Below are 24,055 nucleotides of genomic sequence, written 5' to 3'. Positions count from 1 at the left end.
AAAAAAAAAAAAAAAAAAAAGGAGAAGGGGGTAGGGCACACTAAACCGTAATGAAGCACCAGGAAAGAAAGCATGACTTAATTATTTTTCTAGGGTGGATAATGAATAAATTAGCCACGCTGCCTGCTTGCCATTTGTATAGAATTTATTACTTTTTCTTTAAGAACCATATCATGACAAAGTCAGTTTTTCTCCTGACTGCAAGCTGATTGATGGGGCAATGTCTGGCTCTGAACGACTTCCTCTACATCATTGTTTTGGTGATGTTGATATCCTAAAGAGAGTTTGAAGTTTTCTTGACTTCATGCTTGCCTATATAATTACACATGACAAGTATGTTAACTCTTTTTTACAAGCTGTCTAATCATGTAAACTACAAAGTGAATAACTTATATGTGACTGAATGCATATATGATTTGGGGGGGCTAATACTTATTATTTTTCTTGGAAGCTTACACAGCTATGCTGGGAAATGATATCACCATTAGAGCTAGAGGTGAGTGGGCCTTGTAGGGTATTACTTTTTTTTATGTGAAATGTGACAAATCAAGTGTCTAGGCTGGAGGAATTGATTCATATTTGTAGTTTTTTTTTATCGTGCTAGTGACATAAATTGAAAATGAGCATGCCTGCCTCTTGTTATCACCAAAATATTCTGTATTTTGTTCATTAAAAGATAGATAAATCTATATATTAAAATTATTTTCATTAGTAGATTTAACCTGGATGCCTGCTATGTTGGGTGGGTGGAAGGTATGCATAACATTCAAATAGCACATGGAAAATGAAAATAAACAGTAATCCAAGCTCACTGTTGCAAAATGCAGAACCAAGCAATATAAATATGTATTTTGCCTTCTTGCAATTGTACTTTATTTTTTTTTCTTCCAAGTTTTTATTTAAATTCCGGTGAGTTAACATACAATGTAATATTAGTTTCAGGTGTAGAATTTTAGTGATTCATCACTTACATACAACACCCAGCGCTCACCACAAGTGCCCTCCTTAATCCCCATCACCTATTTAATCCCCCCCACCCACCTACCCTCTGGTAACCATCAGTTTGTTCTCTATATCTAAGAGTCTGATTCCAGGGGTGTCTGGGTGGCACAGTTGGTTAAGTGTCTGACTCTTGGTTTCAGCTTTGGCCCTGATCTCAGGGACATAAGATCAAGCCCCACATCAAGCTCCACACTCAGCCCCTCCCCAACGTGCCCCTTCCCTCCCCCCGTCCACGCACTCTCTCGCTCAAGTAAATAAATAAAATCTTTAAGTGTGCCTGGGTGGCTCAGATGGTTAAGCGTCTGCCTTCGGCTCAGGTCATGATCCCAGGGTCCTGGGATCGAGCCCCACATCAGGCTCCCTGCACAAGTGGGGAGCCTGCTTCTCCCTCTCCCTCTGCCATTCTCTCCACTTGTGCTCTCTGGCTCTCTCTCTCTGTCAAATAAATAAATAAAATCTTAAAAAAAAAAAAGAATCTGTTTCTTGGCTTTCATCTCTTTTTTCTCCCCATGTTCGTTTGTTTTGTTTCTTAAATTCCATATATGAGTGAAGTCATATGGTATTTGTCTTTCTCTAACTTATTGTACCTAGATAGAGAGTATTATAACCAAGTAATATTTTTAAACACTCAAAAGGTCTTTCTTAAGTATCAAGAAAGTCTAGGAAGGCGATACACTGTCTTTCCTGTTTATTTTTAAACAATCTCCTAAGTAGTACTTTTAATCAATTAAAGAGGATACAAAATGCTTGTCTCTTTAGAAAGTGATCTTCTTCAACTCCTATTGTCCTACAAGGGCAAACTACTTGTGATTGTGCAAGAAACCCTCTGCTATAACTCTCTGACATAATAGAATTCTTATTAAATTTAAGAAATTGAAATATTTTAATCTTTTAATCCTCATAGTTATATGAACCTTTTAAGCAAATTTATTATTTTATAAAAATATTCCATAAAATATTTGTAAAGTTTAAATTCCAAAGAAATGCACATTTTCTGTTCGTAGTCTGAAATTAGCTGCATTGTTAGAGCTCTTCCATCTTACTCCCTAACACATAAACTATTTGGAGGTTTCTTTGACAGTAAAAAAGCAATTACATATATACATACCATTTTATATGTATATAAATTATATATATATACACACACATATACAAACCAAATACATACAATCACACACAAAAAATTGCATTGTGAAAATTTATTACGTGTGTCCATTTGTTTCCACTGTACTTTGTATTAACAGCAAAGCCTATTATGCTTGCTTTAATTGAATACTTTTGACTGAGCTACATTTCTCTGATAATTTTGCCTTACCTATAAAGATTTTCAAGTTACATAGAAATGTAATATCCTCTTTGACAATAGTAATCTCAAACAATGTGGGAAATCTATATTAAAATAGGCAGAAATGATAAAGACATGATGGGCACTTCTAGGCCTATGTCAATATTGGGAGCTAGACTAAGATCAGTGATGTCACCAGTAACTCAAAGTAACTCAATGACTGAATTCAGTCCTTATGAGCATCTCCATATGAGCATGTGTACCATCTTACAAGAATTAAAACATCTTTATTCTGAGGGTTAGGGAATCATTTGTAGTTCTCTCCAATATTCTGTATCCTCACAACCCAGTTCATCCCCAAGTACCTGAAGTTCTATAAAGGGTTAGGTTGCTTCAGTAATATTTTATTGGATTGTAGTTCTGGGGGTGAATATCCCGTGATCCTTGGTTTTCTCCTCCAATATGCGTTCTTCTTTAAAGCAAATGCCTCCACTGTCAGGTTTACATTTGTTTTTTTTTTTCTTTGTTCTCAGATTTTTTTTTCTTTATTTTCTTTATTCTTCCAGGAAGCTAATTCCCTGCCCTGAGAAAACAAAAAGTTAGAAGAAATGAGCAAGTCAACACAACTCTAAGGAGAAAATCAATTTTTAAATGCTAAGTGCCAAGTTTATAAAGTTAAAAGTGAAAAACTGTCTCATTACAATTTAATGTAGACACAGTACCTATCTGATAATAAACGAAATATCTGTTCACAGGATTAAGACTGAAAATACTAGGCACAGTTGATGATATAAGGGACAAAAGGATAAAAATCAGGACGAGCGACATAATTTGTGCATCACAGTGCAAATGACAATGCAGTGCCCATTTTTCATAAAATATTAACAAGTTCTAAACAATGAGATCGCAGTATTAAATCAAGCATTGGACCTAAGTGCAGTGTTCTCTGCCACTGCAGAAATTGGTTATATGTGAAGCTGGCCCTGACTTAAAAACCTATCCCATATAACTTCGTATTTTTGTTTGTTTGTTTTGATTAGTTAGAAAAGACTACATAAAAAGAGTGTTAATGCAATAGTTAAAGTAATATGCAGGCCTTAAGTCTAGCAGCTAATGACATGAAGAAAAAAAATAGTAAGTTTGATTTTCTCTTCCAAAACCTCTCATGGAAATCCGTTTTATTCTATTTAACACTGGGCCTTTGCCCACAGCTTTCTCTGTGGACTAAATCTATTTTTGCCATTTCTTTCGTGGAACAGATACCTTTTCTTATCCATTTTTCTTTGCATGGAGGCACTCCTTTGGCTTCAGTGATGAGTATAAAAAGCCTTAAATAACTTTGGCTACCTCCAGGAAAATGAGACTCCTTTTAGTGCTTAAATTAGAAAACCATGGCTTTTTATATCTCAAGATCACCCACAAAAATTTGATTTTCTTTTTAGCTTCAAACTTTGGAATCAAAAACTATAAATACACTTTCTTACATTCTAGGTGAAGGAAAAAGAATTCTCTTTTCATTTAAACTATCCAATTGCTTTTAAAATGTGTATCTCCTGAAATCCTAACCTATTTTCTTGAAGAAAAGAAATTCCAATTATAGTAATTAAGATTTATAATTAAATAAAGAGTTCAATTCTTATTTTAAATTCCTATAAGCTACAAGAACTGGTATGGATTTTTATGAATATATTTATTTTTTAAAATCAAATTAGGTAAGTTAAAGTGCTAGAACATTCTGTCTGAATTTAAAGTTGTTTGATTACTAAAATGACATCATTTTTGTTAGGAAATTCATTTGGGAAGAGATGGTATCATAATCATTAAATTGTGTTAATTACTGAGACTTGGTTTGTTAAGGTTCTCAACTAAATTTTTAGGATTAACAGAAAAATAATGCTATTTATTTATTGTGATTGTTTTTAAAGATAATATCTAAGATATCTGCTATCTATAAACAAATATTTTCTGGTACTAGAAAGCAATTTTAAAGGTAAGCCATCATTTTCCTTAGAAAAAACAAGACTACAAATGTCATTTTTGTGATAATTTTTATTACATTGCAATATCAAGCATATAAACATTGTAAGAATAGTAAAAAATACTGCTATAAATTGTCCATCATTTTACATACCATAAAACAAGGATCACAATCAAAAAATTTAACATTGATAAAATTTGTTTATCTAACTCACAGTCCATACTCGTTTTATCAATTATTTTAATAATGTCCTTTTATAGATATTTTTATTTCCAGGATCCAATCTAGGATCAAGCATTGCATGTAATTTTTGTGTCTAATTTATTTTTTTCTGTTTCTGAAACAATTCTTCAGTCCTTATTTATCTTCTTTGATCTTGACTTTTTAAAAAAACAGTGCAGACCACTTATTCTATAGAATGCCCTCGGTTTAGGGTACCTGGGTGGCTCAGTTGGTTGGCCGACTGCCTTCGGCTCAGGTCATGATCCTGGAGTCCCGGAATCGAGTCCCTCATCGGGCTCCCTGCTCAGCGGGGGGTCTGCTTCTCCCTCTGACCCTCCCCCCTCTCATGCTCTCTCTATCTCATTCTCTCTCTCAAATAAATAAAAATTTAAAAAAAAAATGCCCTCGTTTGGGGTTTATGTGGTGTTTTCTTTTCTTTTTTTTTTTAAATATTTTATTTATTTATTTGAGAGAGAGAGAATGAGAGAGAGCGAGTACATGAGAAGGGGGAGGGTCAGAGGGAGAAGCAGACTCCCTGCCGAGCAGGGAGCCCGATGCGGGACTCGATCCCGGGACTCCAGGATCATGACCTGAGCCAAAGGCAGTCGCTTAACCAACTGAGCCACCCAGGCGCCCTATGTGGTGTTTTCTAATGAATAAATTCAGGTTATATATTTTTGGCAGGAATACTACAGAGTGGGATGTCTTTCTTAGAGCATTGTATCAGGGGTGACAGGATGGTGATATGTACCAATGTTGGTGATGACAATTTTGATCACTTGATTAAGATGACAATGGCAAGGTTTCTCTATAGAATTATCACTTTTTTTTGTAATTAATAAGCAATTTATGAGAAAATACTTGGAGGCCCTGTAAATAATCTGTTTCTAATCAAACATTCACTTCCCAGTTTTAGCTTTCATTTATGATTTTCAAAATTTATATTTCATCGATATTTATTTTTTGGCATTTTGTCATTAGAAAGAGTTTTTTTCTCCTTTTTAATGTATGTATAACTTATGTACCTAATAAATTACAAAAAGAGAACATTGATAACATAATGTAATATAATTAAACTGGGTCCCTCAGCAAGCATTTATTTAATATTCTCACCCTAATTTAACAAACAGTATTAACAACAAAAGCTATTTTAAAGATATAACAGTTTTTGTGTATCATGATAAGAAGTTATAGCCATGGACAATACTGAAGATAGAGAAGAAAGAAGAGGACGAGGAATAAGATAGCGGGAGAGGGAAAGAGAAAGGTAAAGGGAGGAAGAATGGAGGGAGATAAGGAGATAAGGAGGGAAGTGGGAGAGGAAGAAAAAGAGGTTAGAAAGCCAGATAAAAGATGGTGAATGAAGCCAACTCTAATGTAGTTAAGATTGAAACCATCCTTGAATTATATCACTATAATACCTTGTCCAATTAGTGGTACTTGTTAATATTATTCTTGGGATAACTAAAAACAAAAACAAAAACAAAAAACTTTCCTTCTGCTTTGGTATACTCACCTTTGAGAAGGCTGCCTCCACCTTTGCCACCATGTGAACCAGACTAAATCTCTGGAGACCACAGAGGGTTGAAGAGGTAGTAGACATGGATTAATTACATGTTTTGCCCAGTTAGGAACTACCCCTGCATCAAATTTTTGTAGTGATTGACAATTATTTTTAAAAATACAAAAGTTAAGAACATACTGGGTAAAGAATCAAATTAAGAGTTAGTCATTTTAGCATCTGATTGAAGAATGTGTGAAAATTGTGAGTTAATTGAATAAGCTACGAATCTTCTTAATCTACACTCAATTGACATGACTTTTCAAAGTGGGATAAATCAGCATATTTACACAATTCAAACCACCTAAGGAGCAGGAACATAGGCCATCTGTTTATTTCTTTTCTTTTTTTATTAGTACCTTTTATAATCTTTAAAATCTATAAGAACAGAAATTTGCATATCACTGATAAAATAAGAATAAGCTCTGTACATTTTTTTTTTTAATTTCAAAGAGGAGAGCATAGTGTAACAGATTGGAAAATTCTCCTTTGCAGCTTCCACCCCTCAACACCCTCCAGTCCACCATCCCAGACAATCACATTTATTCCTTGAACACACTTCCAAGAAAAGTGTTCATTCTCATACTATCAATTATTATATATTTAATTGCCCTATCTTGCCCCATTTTTGTTTTTTGTATTGTTAATTTATTTTTTCATTAAAAAGTAATATTTGTTCATTGAAGAGAAAGTAGAAAGTACACATCAAGTAGAAAATGTAAAAAAACAAAACAAAAAACCAAAGTATCAGTATTCATATTAAGCACAGTTTAATATACCAGATTAATTTTTAATATATGTTTCCTAAGGTTCCATTTCTCTCATGAATTCATTATTGTTCTCCAACATCCTTATTATAATTTTATTTCATCTATCAATCTTCTATTTATCAATATCTTTCTATTCCTACCTACATAACTAATACAGGTATTTATTTTTATTTTTAATTTTGATATGTATTTTCTTTAAATTATATTTTTGCTCTTAATAATATATCAAGTAATATTTCCCTTCAGAATGGAATAGTGTTTAAAGTGTGTGACATTTTAGTGATTTCATATTTCTTTTATGAAAATATCTTAATTTACTTTTTTGCTATCTACCTGTGTTTTACTTTTCACCAGTATAAAGATATAACTGTACAAAATAGTAAATTATATAAAAACCTTGCATATATCTATGATTATTTCCTTATAATTGTTATTATAATAACAATTGTAATAACTAATAGTTAAAAGTTGTTTAAAAATATTGGCTTTACTTTTTTTTTCAAGTGTCCATTCAAAAAAGGGAACTGATAATGCATGGTATGAATAGTTTGGAATACATGGAGATGTCAGTATTTTAAGATTTTATTTTTTTAAGTAATCTCTACACTCAACATGGGGCTCGAACCTATAACTCTGAGATCGAGTCACACGCTCTACCAACTGAGTCAATCAGATGCCCCAGAGTTGTCAGTATTTAAAAAAAATCTTTGATTCACACAAAAAGCAGTTGGTATGGCTAAATTTAATGTCATAATACAATTTTCTACTTTACTAGATATAACACATACAATACCTCATTTAGTTCTTTGGTAAATGGAGTAGGTATGTTCTATTTATCTGTAATCAATTTCTTTTATGTCTTTGTGCATTGACTCTTACTAAATAATTTCATTAACCTATTTGCTATGAATTTGCAAGCATATTATACTATCCTTGCTTTTATTTTACTTTCAAATATTCTGCAACTAAGTTATCAAATTTTCATTATCCTTAATTTTTGTATTTTTTATATACAATGTCTTTTCTTTTTTGCTAGTCAAATCTGCCAGTCACTTAATTTATATTTTTTTTCTTTTCCTTTTGTTTTTGGTTTCCCTGAGATTAGTTGAATATCAGTCTGTTCCTTTCTGTTTATGATTTTATTTTTATGTACTCTTGGATGTAATATAACTAAATTTTATTTTTCCAAAAGTGTAGTTTAGCATGCCACCAGTATTTGAAATCTGTCTTTCATCGAAACTAAAATTGTTTATCTGTGTGGTTCCTCTAGCTTTCTATTCTATTCCTTTTACTATCTATTGTTGTTCAAGGATCACAGTGTTTTGATTAATGCTATTAATAGTATAAGCTGATAGGCCAAAGGGAAATCCCTTGCTTATCCATCCTTCAGTAAGTATTCATTTAGAGTCTGTTACGGGCTAGGCACTCATGTAGGAAGCTAGTCACATACAATAACAAAACAGTTATGCTTTCTGCTCTTGAAGTTGATGTCTAATTGGAGAGACTATGCTGCTGATAGCTGGAGAGAAACTGACCATCCACAATTATATAAATAAAAAAGTCTAGAAAGAGACAAATCTGGAAGGAGGTCAAGGAGGAAGGGGAAGCAGCCTCTAAGTAATGTTATGGGGAGGTGAATCCTTTCAATAGGTTACTCAGGGACGCCTCTTTAAGGAGAGATGCATCCTTGGGGATCCTAGGATCCCAGCAACAGCAACCAGGTTTGGTGAACTTTATCAGAAAAAGGAAAGTATTTGGATAGCTAACAGAATTAATGAGAATTCTGAAGAGCCAGGATTGGAGAATGGTAATACGAAAAGAGACAAGAAAGCAGGAGATATTGCTTAAGTCCCACTGCAGGACTGTCTGTGGCTAGGAGGCACTGCTGATAGGTAACATGGCTATTGGGTGCTTGATTCCATCTCTATGCTACTGGCACTGCAGTAAATAATCTCTAATTATCCCTGCATCTTTGTGTAACTTCCTCGGTCTGAACGTCTTAGTTGCCATCTAAGTTTAATGCCCATACCCAGGCTATCAGGGAGCAGAGAAAAGGAGTATTTGTTGATTTCATCTTTCCCTCCATTGTGTGCTTTGGAGCCCAGTCACCAATCAAGATAGAGTATGAGATTTTGCCAAATTGAGAGTTCTGATATTGGCAGCCAAAAAAAAAAAAAAAAAGCCTATCATTTGTTGACACTTGAGCTATAACTTGAATGTAGAAACTGTCATGCAGAAATTAGAAATAAATACAAAGGCAGGAATGAGATTGAAGCATTTGAAAACAAAAGTGGAGAGTTTATGGAGCAATGTATGATGTATGTTATTTTTTAGATGTTCTTAATCATATTATAGGAAATATTACTAGAGCTAACATTGAAAGAGTATTTTAAATAAGACTTATGCGAATGCTTGGATTAGCTTAAAGAATTATTATATTAGCTTTTTATTTGTATCAATTGAAATTATCTGTTTATTTTCACCTTTTACCCAATAAATATAGTGATAGCCATAAAAATTTATTAATATTAAATTCATTTTAATATACTCAATTTGATTCCCCATTTTATTCATAGATTTAAAATCTATAGTCAAAAGAAAATTTGAACTTTAATTATGTTAATGCTCTATCACTTTTTCAGAATAATGTAGATTTATGGAATCTTTTGAAAATATTTTTCTTATGATCTGGAACAAATCATATAGCATGATATATATGTGTATATACACACATATATACACGTATATGAATATATATATATATTTTTTTAAATTTAAAAACAATATCTCATAAAACTACCTGTGTGCAGCTTCCATATTTTAATTCACATGTTTCATTGACTGCTGACTGGGAATGACTGACAAGTATGATCTCTGATAGCACCTTCCTACATCCCCCCAAGCAAAGCTTAAGGGAGCTTCAGGTGCCTATAGGAGTCATAGAATAAGTTTGGGGATCTCCAAACTTTCTCTACTTTTACTAGTACTATTATTGCTATTGTATCAGGATTTGAATTTTTAGAAATGGCCATATGTCTTGCTTGACCTGGATCTTTTGACTTACTTAACTGAGGTCCTTGAGAGGATTACTGCCAGCTAGATGAACATGCTGACAATCTGTTCCAAAGTTATTAGACATTTGATTGATTCATCACTTCCTTCATTGACTGATGCAATAATTCATGAATTTATGAATCTTTTTTCCTACTACATGAGTGTAAGTCATGGAGTCTGACTATAACAGATTGTTTCCTAACCCCAAATGCTTACTAGTTCTGTGCCCTTGGGAAAGTCACTTCACTGCATTTCAGTTTCTATATCATGAAATGATGATAATAATTTCATCAAAATTATAGACTTTTATTTTATTTTTTAAACTAACATATGGCAAATTACACTTCTTTTGGTGTATTGTTCTAGGATTTTTAGTACATGTATAACAACCATGAAGAATAGAATATAAGTCAGTCCCATAACCCAGAAACACTTGCTGTTACCCATTTTGTATTCATACCTTCCCCCCACAATGAACTCTTGACAACCACTGATCTTTTTCATAATCCTGTACTTTTGAGGACACTATACAAATGGAATGATACAATACATAAACTTTTGAGACTAGCTTTTTCTTTTCATCTAGCATTCAGCCTTTCAGTTTCATATAAGTTGTTGTTTGCATCAATAGTTCGTTCTTTTTTATATATGAGTGTATTCCAATCCTTGATTGTACCACATTTTTTTCATTTATTCATTGAAGGACATTTTATTGTTTCCATCTTTAGGTGATTTTCAATAGTCATGTTGACTATATTCTTGCTCAAGTTTTTGTGTAAACAGGTTTTCATTTTTCCAGGGCAAATATATCTAAGAGTGGGATTAATGGGTCCTAGAGTATGTGTGTATTTATTGGAACTCCCAAGCTGTTTTCTAGAGAGGCTGTGCCATTTTGCATTCCTACCAACAATGTATGAGGGAGTTGCTTTCTGTTCACGTTAGTATTTGGTATTGTCATTTTTTCCCCATTCTAATAAGTATAGTGATAAACTTTTCATGGTTTCATTTGTATTGACCTAATGGCTAATGTTATTGAACATTTTTTCATGCGCTTATTTATTATCCATATATTCCCTTTGGTGAAGAGTCTGTTCAAGTCCTTTACTCATTTTTAGTTGGGTTGTTCTAGTTTCTATTTTTTTTTACTGTTGAGGTTTTTTTTGTTTTTAATAAACGTTATTTTTGAGAGCAGTTTTAAATTCACAGAAAAAAAAATTGAGTGGAAAGAATAGAGAGTTCCCATGTACCACATATCCCACACACATACCACCTCTCCCACTATCAGTACTACCCCCTCAACGGTGGTATATTTATTACATTTATTAAATCATATCTATTATTAATGAACCTACATAGACACAGCATTATCACCCAATGTCCATAATACACCTTAAGGTTCATTCTTGGTGTTGTACATTCTTTGGGTTTTTGACAAATATATAATGACATGTATCTACCATTGTGATACCATGAAGAATATTTTCAGTGTGTTAAAAATCTTCTGTGTTCTGCCTATTCATCTCTCCCTCTTCACTAATCCTGATAACCACTAATCTTTTTATTGACTTCATAGTTTTGCCTTTTCCAGAATGTCATGTAGTTGGAATCATACAGAATGTACCCTTCTCATATTTGCTTCATTTAATTAGTAATATGCATTTAAGTTTCCTCTGTGTCTTTTCATGACTTGGCAACTCATTTCTTTTTAGTATTGAATAATAATCCATTGACTGAATGAACCACAGTCTATTTGTTTATCCATTCATCTGTTGAAGGGCATTTTGGTTGCATTTTACGTTTATGTATGATACATTTTGCAGTAATCTTGTAAAGGGTGTAAGACCTGTGTCTAGATTACTTTTTTTTGCATGTGGATATCCAGTTGTTCCAGCACTTTGTGTTAAAAAGAATATCTGTTCTCTGTTGTATTGCTTTGCTCTTTTATCAAATATTAACTGTGTTTATATAGACTCTCTATCCTGTTTCATTGATATGTGGGTCCATTCTTTCACCAATACTACAGTCTTGATTACTATTACTTTATAGTATATCTCAAAATCAAATAGTGTCAATCCTCCAACTTTGTTATTGTCCTTCAATATTGAGTTGGGTAATCTGGGTCTTTTATCTCTTTAGATTTAGTTTGTCAATTAGTGTAGCTTTTCCCCCTATGTTTTCTACTAACATTTACTGTTTTTTGATCTATAATTCATTTAGATTGAATGTCTCATAGGTTATGAGAATTAGGTTGAGGTTCATTATTTTTCATTTCAATTTCAGTTCTTCCTACATTATTTGTTGAAAGATTATCCTTTACTTACTGAATTTTCCTGACACTTCTGTTAAAAATCAGTTGGCCATATTAGTGTGAGTTTATTTCTGGACTCTCTTTCTGTTCTACTGATCTATATACCTTCCTTTTACCAATACTACACTGGCTGCAGTGTAATACATTGTAAAATCATGTGGTGGTAATCCTCCCATTTTATTTTATTTTTTGTTGTTTTTTGTTTTTTAATTGTAGGTATGCTAGATTCTTTGCTTTTTCATATAAATTTTAGAATAAGGTTACCCATATTCACAAAAATCTTGCAGGGTTTTTTAAATTGCATTAAATTTGTACATCAATATGGGTTTAATTGACATATTTACTATGTCGAGTTTTCTAATTCATGAACATAGTATGTCTCTTAATTTATTTCACTCTTCTAAAAAACTCATTTCATTAGGTTTGTTTTGTCTTGTTCTGTATATTTCAGAATATAGATTCTACGCATCCTCTGTTAGACTTTTACCTAAGCATTTTATTTCTGGGGCTATTGTAAATGGTATTATTTATTAACTTCAGTTTCCAATTGTTCATTGCTAGTATATAGAAGCACAATTGATTATTGTATGTTGAACTTGTATCCTAAAACCTTATGAAATTTACTTATTAGTTTTAAAAGTATTTTTTTTAATTACTTGGGATTTTCTATGTAGATATCACATCATCTGTGCATGGGTATATTTTCTAAATTTTATGTCTTTTATTTATTTTTCTTTCCTTATTGCACAGGGTAGGACTACATGTATGACATTAAATGAGAGTGTTGAAATTGAATATTCTTGCATTGTTCCCAATAAACTGGGGAAAATTTTACTGTTAAGTATGATTTTTTTTTGTAGATGTAAGTAAGGTTTTTTGTAGATATTCTTTATTAAAATAAGGAAGCTCTCTTCTAATCCGAGTTTACTGAGTTTACCAGTTCTTATTATGAATAGATATTGAATTTTGTCAAATATTTTCTCTCCATCAACTTATATGGTCATGTGATTTTTTTCTTCTTTAGTATTTTAGTATGTTCAATCAGTTAGATGGTTTACATTTAGTTTTTGAATATTGATCAGCTTGGCATCCAGGGCTGAACTCCACTTGGTCATAGTGTGTTATTCACTTTATATGTTGTTGGATTTGATTTTCTAATGTTTTGTTTAAGTCTTAATATCTATATTTTTATTGGTCTGTAATTGTCTTTTTTTTTCTTGTATTGTCTTTGTGTAATTTTTGTAGCAGTGTTATGCTGGCCTCAAAATAAGTTAAGCAGTGCTGCCTCCTTCTCTTTTCTGGAAGAGATTATATAGAATCAGTGGTACATTTTTTTAACATGTTTCATAGAATTCATCAGTAAACATTTGGCCTGTAGATTTCTTTTTTTAGAAAACTCTTAAGTATGAATTCAAGTCCTTTAATAGTAAAAAGACTATAGATTCTCTTGATATACTCTATGTCCACTCCAACAGCCATATCTGAGTTTAGACCTGCACTGATTCCAAGCCAGGGGACACAGAGGGGAAAATAAGGTAAAATCACCATAAGTTTAGTTGTAACTGAAATTTTGGTCTTCTTCCCTAGTTGACCTACTACTGTTTACTTCCCAGAGTCCATAAAGAGTTACTCCATGAATTCTGCCTAGGTTTCATAGCTGCATTTAATGGAGATATGGGGTAGAATGTGCTTCCTTCTCCTTACCTGATCCTAGAATCAAAGTATATAGCACATTAGGAGGCAGTGTGTTATACATGAAAATTTCTTTGATTAGTGCCTAAAACGTAGTTAGGACTCAATAAATGACAATTATCATCATTATTACTATTGTCCTGTACTGACCTGAGGACTGGGATATGTTCTCTGCCTTCATGGCATTTACAGATTAGAAGAAGAGATAGATATGAAAACAGACACAAATAATTAGTTATAATTTTTAAAGTATTGCAAAATAAAAGTAGATAGTGATGAGAAAGCATATCATTTTTGAGTGAACTCATTTCATGACTATGCATACCTTCATTTGATTGTCAATCATTGGGAGTCACAGCATATATTTTGGTTATTCAAGGAACTAGACACTCAGTGTGCTATCAGGATATTTTGGAATTACAGGTAAAGTTACAGGGCAATTGTATTTTATAAGACTTTTTACTGTTTTATTTAATAATTAAATTAATGGCTTCATTTTAATGTCTACTGTCTGCCAGGTATTGAATTACTTTTTTATTCAGGTTATCTTAGGACTTCAATTATATAACCTGATTCTCATCTTTTATCATTCTTTTGATCAAATGGCAAGATAAGTTCCTGGAATGCATCCAGTCCACCAATATTAAACAATGCCTACTGCCTCACAGAGTGCTGAGTTGGGCTTGTAGGAAGGAAGGGTAATAGCAGGACTCCAAAGTAGCTGCTTTGGGGTGACATGAGAAGGAAGGGCCCCATACAACTTTAGAAGACATATGAGAGAAACTTCAGGTTATATCCTGATACTGAACAGAGAAAATGGCAGAAAGTTGGCTCCTCAGATATGAATGAATGTACCCCAAATCTGCCCACATATACCTTTTGGAAACCAAAATAGCACAATACTAGAAAGCCAAAGAGAAACTCCTGGTACATGCATTGTTATACTAATACAGATTTTCATATAGGAAACTAGTAGGACAGAGGCTTTGTGCAGAGTTAATCCACTATAATGCTTATTTTCTAGGGTGCATTTTGAAAAAAAAAATTTTTAATGTGTTAATATCAAGGTTCTCTAAGGGAGCCATGTTTCTTTCCACTTAAAGATTTTGGACATGTTCCCACACCTTTTACTTAAGTTTTACATAAAGTCGATTTTGTAACTCAAAATTCACTTCCTCAGGGAAAACTTCCCTGAATGACCACCAGAGTAAGGTATTTTGCTTTCATAGATTCTTATACTTTTTAGTGGCACTTAAGCCATAATCTATTTCACTCACTATTGTAATCCTGGTGCCTAGCACTTACTAAATGCTTATTAAATGGTTAATAAATAGTATCACTAACCATAAATAATTATTGAGCACTTGGTAAACACATTGTCACAAGGATGAATTGATATGATTTATGCCGTAGAGATGTTTACAATCTAATATAGAAAGACATACATGAAAGAAAATAAATAAGCACACCTGAGTTCTATCTTTGCTATCATTTAAACACATGAACTGGTAGTAGTACGACTGCCAAAAAGGTGGTGGACAGTCTTCTGGGTAGAGTAAATGAAAGAGCTTGACAAGAAGGGTATCACAGAAAAACTATCATTGAATTGAAATATGAAGAAAGACTTCCTACATGTACTAGAAATAAGTATGCTTTTCTGAGTGTGTGTATATATACACATACATACACACACATATATATACACACTATATATAAAATGCGAGGTGCTTATAATATGCATCATGTATGTGTGCATGTAACATATATAGTAAATGAATATCCATGTGTAATTTTTAAAGATTTATTTATTTTAAAGAGAGTATGCATGACTGGGGGGGAGGGACAGAGGAAGAGTGAGAAGAAGGGAAATCTCAAGCAGACTCTCTACTGAGTGTGGAGCCTGATGTGGGGCTCGATCTCACGACCCTGAGATCATGACCTGAGCCCAAGTCAAGAGTCGGTCGTTTAACCAACTGAGCCACACAGGCACCCTCACGTGTATTTTTAATATACGCATATGTAATATAATTTTAACACTATTTGTCTCGCAATGTTATTATAAACCACCTGCTGCACAGACATAATGGTGTCATAGATCAATTAAGACATCCTCAATATATGTTTTCAGTATTATAGTAAGAGAAAGGTCCCATATATCATTTTGATTTTACCCCTAATCTAACCATGGTATAACCATGGCTTTTACTTACTACAGGTAAAATTTGTTGAGATGAATTCTACAACTGAGAAAATTTCTATAAAATAAATCATTCCATGATCCAGTAAATATTATTTTGGCACCATCTTTCTTTTTTTATTTTTTTAAAGATTTTATTTATTTATTTGACAGAGAGAGAGATAGCGACAGCAGGAACACAAGCAGGGGGAGTGGGAGAGGGAGAAGCAGGCTTCCCGTGGAGCAGGGAGCCTGATGCGGGCTCGATCCCAGGACCCTGAGATCATGGCCTGAGCCGAAGGCAGACGCTTAACGACTGAGCCACCCAGGCGCCAATCTTCTCTATAAGATAATATGGATCTGAACTTTTAATCCTCTCCCAGAGAAAACAGAGTATCACAGTATATTACTTATGATGATTATTTAGAGAAATAACCTTGCTATTAATAAAGCATATTTTGTCTTAGACTTCGATTGTCAGACTCTCATGACCTTTTTCACTAGATTAATGTCATAGTGTCTCAACCATCATCTCAAAGTTCTTTTACTCTAATTCCATTCTCTTGCATAATGATAAGATTTATTCAACCACTTTATAACTGAAGCATTCTGCATAGCACCAACTAAGAATATTTTTGTTCCTGCATCTGGGTATCACAGAAATGGATTGACAGGACTGTGACTGAAAAAACAACGTATTTTATGTCAGTGTAGCTGGTTTTTATCCTGTCCATAAACTCAGAGATTATTATGGCTAAATAAGGGCACCCCTGAGTCCTAAAATTTTACCTTTTCTTTTATACTGATAACAGAAGAAATTAATTGTTGAAGTGAAAAAAGAAAAAGTCAAATCTTTCAGAACGGACTGTCCCGAAGACTTTTCTCTTTTGCCTTATTAAGCCTGAATAAATTGCAACATCTTCAAGTAAAACTGTGGGGAAGTCTTTTTTTTTTAATTTTTAATTTTTTTTTTTTTTATTGGCCTGATGGTGATCCACAGGTGCAGGGAATTGCAGACACATTTAGATGAGCTCTAGCATCACACCTGTGCTGACAGAAAATGAGCTAACAGAACAGTAAAGAGAAAAATGAAAGCTCCATTTGCTAAGTGGACTACTAATCCAGTGGGTTAAACTTCTCTTTTTCCTGCTTTCCCTCTTTCTCCATTTGATAATCCATATAAAGTCCTGGGTGATCAAAGACATACCTCCCCTTATCTTTGAATTTAAAAGATGTATTTAAAAATAAGACTACACCTCTTGGGGAATAGATAGAAAACTATTAGCTTAAAATTACCACTTTTATGTTGGGAAGCATGTTGGCAGATGACTTAAAAGTTTCTCCTTCATTTCATTTAATTACTGATAGTGTCCCAACAGTTTCCTTATCAAATTTTATAAATAATACAAAGAAACTTCAATATGGTCTATGGATATTTCAACATGTATTCTTTTCAGCACTTAATATTTGAATAAATTATCACATTGACATTAACTTTATAAAAAGCTATCAATTGTTAAGTATTAGAGGAGCCAAGAAAAGAGACTATTTCTCAGTTTTCTGTGAAATGTCTAGAAATGCACTTAGCTGAATGCTCAGCACTCATCTGAGAATGATTACAGTGCCTTTTATTTGCAAACTAGTCTCTTTTCAGGGATTATATCTTTAAATCCGTTTGTTGTTTCTTAAACCACCTTTCACTGGGCAAGTTTTAACCAAATTAAACACAACATGAAAAAATAGCTTTGTATAAAGAGAATGTTTTTCAATGCTTGCTCTATAAAAATATTTTACATTTATTGGCACTGTTTCCAGTTTACAGTATCTTTGTCAGGAAAGAATGTATTTTGTGAAAGCATGAACACAAATGTATTCACCAGAATACTAACTTTAAGTCCACTTGGTATAGATATTTATTTAATAATATATCTAGAGTGATGCCTGGGGGGCTCAGTCGGTTGAGTGTCTGACTCTTGATTTCAGCTCAGGTCATGATCTCAGGGTCTTGAGATCAAGCCCCACCCCGGGGAATCCGTGCTGAGCGTGGAGTCTGCTTGAGATTCTCTGCCTCTCCCTCTGCCCCCTGCCTCAATAAATAAATAAATAAAATCTTAAAAAAAATAATATACCCAAAGAATGTTTTACCTTAGATTGTATTTATATTTATTAAAGATTATATTTATTTATTTGACACAGAGAGAGAGACAGATAGTGAGAGAGAGAGCACAAGCAGGGGGAGCAGTGGGCAGAGGGAGAGGGAGAAGCAGGCTCCCCAGTGAGCAGGGACCCCAGTGTGGGGCTCGATCCCAGGACCCTGGGATCATGACCTGAGCCAAAGGCAGCCGCTTAACCAACTGAGCCACCCAGGTGCCCCTTACTATAGATTTTATAAAGAAAAAATAGATAATTGAGAAGCTTAATACACATAATAAAATTGGAAGTGTATAGTAAGTACTAAAAATTACTTCCTGAGCTATTACAGATCATACATAGATAATATACACTGGATTTTGTATTAGGTTCCAAATCTTCCTTTTAAAAGAGAATTAATAAAACCTTTATCCATATGAAATACCTCAATCTTGGTCTTAGCCAAATTTATTTCTTGTTATTTCTTTGCTGTCTACCCTCCTTATCTTCATCTGTGATCCATCCTTTGCTCATCTTACTACCCTTTTTTATTACAAATACCCTACAGAGAAGCAGGAAGAGCTGCTTAATTTGAAAACAGATGTTCAAGGTTCACACATAAACCCATGTCTTTTTTTACTTCTACTTTTTCTACTGCGTCATAATGTCTTGGTCATACTCCATAAAAAAACATATATAATAAATTATATACATTCAATGGTGCAGATTTTGGTCAATATTTTGAAAAGCATACAATTATCCTGAAAATCACAGGTAGTAATTACAAAGTGCTTTCTTATTTTTAAAGACGTTTAATGAATTATGGAACGTATGGAGGATCGAAATATTAAGATTTATATCTGTTTTACATTCACAACCAGACATTAACTGGTAAATTCTTTCAAAACAAAACAATTGGTTCTGTCTTGAAAATTGCCAATGTCCAGTAAAATTCTGGATACCAACCTGCTGTTTCACATAAATGCGTTTTAATAATAGACTGTTCTTCCGTTTGAAGATTTTGTTTCTCCTTCTCGTTTGAGATAATACAATTGATTTAGTATCACTCTGCTTTTCTCTCTAACACAGAAACAAAAGACAGATTTGGCTGCATGTAACTCCCCTGCCAACAATTCCCAATGACAGAGACTTGTGTCACCTTTCTTATTTCGATACAGAACTTTTCTGAATACATCTTGCAAATTATGGCAGTTGTGATGAATTATCCAAATTTCAGATGACATGGGAGGAGTTATAAAAAGTTTTCCTTTTTCCTCTTTTTTGCACTCTTAATCCAGCTGATAGGGCGCCTGGGTGGCTCAGTTGGTTAAGCGACTGCCTTCGGCTCAGGTCATGATCCCGGAGTCCCGGGATCGAGTCCCACGTCAGGCTCCCTGCTCGGCGGGGAGTCTGCTTCTCCCTCTGCCCTCTTCCCTCTCGTGCTCTCTGTCTCTCATTCTCTCTCTCTCAAATAAATAAATAAAATATTTTAAAAAAAATCCAGCTGATATATAACTATGTAAAATTCTACAGAAACCAGCTTGACTTTAGTTACCTGCCCATAGAGATTATGTACCATTTTTAATATTTCTGTTCCTACACATTTAAGAATCTCCACACACTCATAAAAATGCCTGGATGCATCTTGTATGCTCTTTTCTCTAATGACATTCCCCATCTATCTCTCTTTGAAGATTGCAGATTGTTTTCATCATAATCCTTCTCTACCCTCTACCAAGATTCTGATTCTCAAAATTTAATATACACAAGAATCACATGGACTTATTTAAAGCAGATTCCCATGCTATGTCTATAGACATTCAGTGTCCATTCATCTGGTTTGGAGCTCAGGAATGAGATAAAGATGCACTCAGATTAGATCATAGGCTTCTTAAGGAAAACAAAACATTTTATTAATATGTGTATTTCTGGTACTTGGCACCATGTGCTATATACAAGAGACACAATAATTACCTGTTGAACTGAATTAAGAGGATCAAAGAAAAAAATAGCTTTGGATTATTTGTTAATATTCCCTGTTGGAAAACTATTATCTCAGTTAGAATGCGTCAAACTTTTGAGGCTGGGAACTGGTGAACAAGTGGACTCAGGGGATATTCTCCTCGCCACTTTTCATATACATCTTATTAATTCATCTAATATCTATCGCACACCCGTCTAAATCCTAGGCTCTATGCTAGATGCTATGATATCAAATTGCATAAATTTAATTCTACACCCTCAAGGAATTTATACATTAGAAAAGAGGCAGACTGGGGTGCCTGAGTGGTTCAGGTGGTTAAGCATCTGCCTTTGGCTCAGGTCGTGACCCCAGGGTCCTGGGATCCAACCCCGCACTGGGCTCCATGCTCGGAGGGGAGCCCACTTCTCCCTCTCCCTGTGCTGCTCCCCTTGTTTGTGCTCTCTCTCTCAAATAAAATAAAATCCCTAAAAAGAAAAGAAACGAGGCATACTAAGTAGCCCTAAAATAATGATTTTTCAAAAGTAATGTAATGATTTATCATAGAGAACAAACAAAGCAGTATAGAAGCACTGAGAAATGAAGGCCAAGTGCGGTTGAAGACTATAAATATTAAAACCTCAAGAATCAGCATACTGTCATATTGTTGATACTAATACAAATCATTCTCTATGTCAATTCTTCAAAAAATTTGATGGCATTAGAAATTGTCAGTGTTCTAACACTGTTTGTCATTAAAAATGAAAGCAATAAAAATGTACACTGTATGCCACTGTCTCTTTCCCATTTATATTCTCATGTATATGTACTCATAAAAATTGTGCCTTTGGTTTTAGCCTGCTCTAACTTTTCTTGTAAGGATTCACGATTTCAATTACTTACATATGTACTGGATCATCCATTCTTTACACCAGTCTTCCTTTGATTAACCTCTCAGCTGCACTTTCTTCCTTCCTGCCCCGGCCACTGGAACATTCCCTTTAAAATCGAGATAATGCCTATTTTGCTTAAAATGTGAATTCTCTTCCCTATCACCTCTGTGTCTCTCCCGTGGATCCCTTCTTTCTCCAGTACATTGTCTTTACATCATCTCAACAATAAGGAAATGTTTCTAATGGCCCTTCTTGCTGACATGTATGATCCTAATTCCCTCCTTTGGTGAATCCTCATGCTGCCTAGTTTTGTGGAAGGCGGTGATCTGCCTCCTGTGGTAGAAGCAGAAAGAGCAAATACTCCCTGTTTCATCCTTTGACAGCTAAGGGACAGGCTTGTGACCTCAGTGTAGTCACCTGGATTCTTCCACTTTAGAACTCAATCTCGAGTGAGTGATGCAAAGATAAAGGGAGTTTACAGAGCATGTTGCCACATGGCAGCATCTTGACCAGATGACCCCATTGAGCAGGGACTTCTGGGGTATTGTCTTTTGTTCTTGCTTATTTCAATTTTGTGAGATCAGCTTCAAAAATTACTTTTTTGCTTACAACAGCTAGATTAGATTGTATTACTGCAACTAAGAACCTAAGTTGATTTCTAGTTAGTGAAAATAACTAGAAATCTAGTTATGTCAAATATGCTATGAATAGATAAAATATAAGTAAACATATACTGATAAGGTAGGACTAAGAACATAGGCAAACTCAGCATTTGCCTATGCCAAATAATATATATTTAAATCACTTGTATCAATGTCAGTTTTAAAGGTATTTTATTTTGGTTGCCATACGACAGTGTGGTCTATTTGCTAGTCAGTATTTATGTCTCCCAATGCTTTAAGTTGTGTTTTAGTGTGCCCTTATACCAATTTATCTATTTAAGTGATAATGTTATCACTAGGCTATTTTCAGAGACCAATTTTCCCATAAAATCATTGCATTTGACGAAACAGGTTCAGGATCCAATGAAATCACTATCTACAATCTTTAGAAATTCCGTAAGTTATTAAACACTAAGGAGTCCATTCAGGAATATAGTTTATGTCCTTTAGGTAGGCTGTTGCAGCAATTTTCTTACTGTTAGGCTCCTGATACTGTTGTGCCCTGAGAACTACACATAGATGTTTGTGAACTGTAACTCCATAGAGTTTAGTGCAGCTCTAAGACCGCATCCAAGCCCCAAACAGTTAGTCCACATACATTTGACGTTTATAAATCTTTTTTATACTCTTATATAAAGGAATCACACAAAGATAGATTAAGGAGAAAAAATATGTATATCCTGTCTTCTATTTATATTTTCCAGGGTCTTATTATCTTTATAATTTTTCACTTTGTTTCATATTTTTCTGTTGATTCTTTACCTTGTGCTTCCACACATCAGCTGTAGGGTTTTCTTATTTCTATGGAGTATTCTGGGCTGGTTGTAGGGAATAGATTATACAGTAGGGCCTAAAAATATTTTACAAGTTGAAAGAGGAAATTGTAATTGTTATTCTCCTATCTACAAATCTAAAGCAATATCAACCTTGAAAGAATTGTATTTATAGTTTTCTGGGCAGAAAACCTGGTACATAGTCCTTATTCAAGAAAGGCTAATCCCTCTTCACCAATTTATATTAAAAGGAAAATAAATAAATAAAATAATAAAATATGTTTGTGATTTAAAACTGTTCACAAGGAACAGGATTAAATTTCAAACATCTGGGTTACAAATCAAATATCCACATATTTACTGTAAGAAGCAGCTCTTTTATTTGTTGTAGCAAAGTTTATGTGCTTCTCTTGAATCTTTTGTTATTTCAATTTTCTGTATTTAGAGAGTAGAGTTATAACAGTTTCTTTATAAGTAGAATGGAATAAATTCTCTAATGCATGTCTGTTCAAATCTGATAACTTAAAGAATAAGAGTAAACAAACATTTTCTTCTACTGCGTATTAATGCTTTCTGTTACATTTGACAAAATTATCCATACCTATAAAAATTAAATGCTATATTTATTTGATTGAAATAATCATATGAAAACAAGACAACTAGGCTTGAAAACATCTCAAGCATCATTTTCAAAAAGTACCATATTAAATAAAAATCAATTCTTTCTAATATTTCCTGGAAAGGTCTTAGAAATCTGAGGTTACTGAGTATTTGAAGGACTACAGATCATGCAATAATATGTAGAATTATATATAATGGACTCAGTATAATATCTTCACTTGCACACGAATGGATGATATATTAGTACACTTCCATTTAGCATGTTAGTTTTAAGCAAACTGTAGCATTCCAAAAGGACATAATGGGAAATAATATCTTACTTATTTCATTTTTTTTTCTTTACATGTGTTGAGCATTATTTTTGAACAGGGCATTGTGCTAGTTAAAAAAGATAAAAAGATAAACAGAACATGATCCTTATCTTTAAGAACTTTAAAATGTATTGAGGATGAGGAAATAAAATTAGCCAAGGCAAGTAAAATGGAGTACTCAGCAGCTGCAAGTGACACGAGTGGGGTGATGAGGAAAAAGCAAAGGATCTTGCTTGACAGGAGATCAAGTAAGTTTTCATTGCTAAACAGGAGTAGCTGGCAGAGGTTTTCATAAAATAGAGAAGGAAACAAAGTACACTTGAGAATGACTGCAAATCATGTGCTAATTCAGAGGGCTGGGGACACACCTAGTAGAAATACAAGGAGACAGAGTGTGAAGAGGAATGGTATGAGTGAGGAGGAACTGTCTTCAGAAAGAGAGCATGCAAGACTTTGAAGGGCATTTTAGGGAGCTATTTTGTCTTCGTTAGGCAATGGGGAGTCTTTGCAGGTTCTTGAGGATGGGATGACATGATAAATTGATGTTTTAGAAAAGTAACTGCTATGAATGATGAGAAAAAGCCAGATAATTTTAGAGGATTAGTAGTGGTGATAAAATGGAGTCAATTGTGGATAAACTGGTCATTAGATCCTTTT

This window comes from Neomonachus schauinslandi, chromosome 4, assembly GCF_002201575.2.
Source record: "Neomonachus schauinslandi chromosome 4, ASM220157v2, whole genome shotgun sequence".
Taxonomy (NCBI): domain Eukaryota; kingdom Metazoa; phylum Chordata; class Mammalia; order Carnivora; family Phocidae; genus Neomonachus; species Neomonachus schauinslandi.
Note: the sequence above shows the minus strand (reverse complement) of the source record.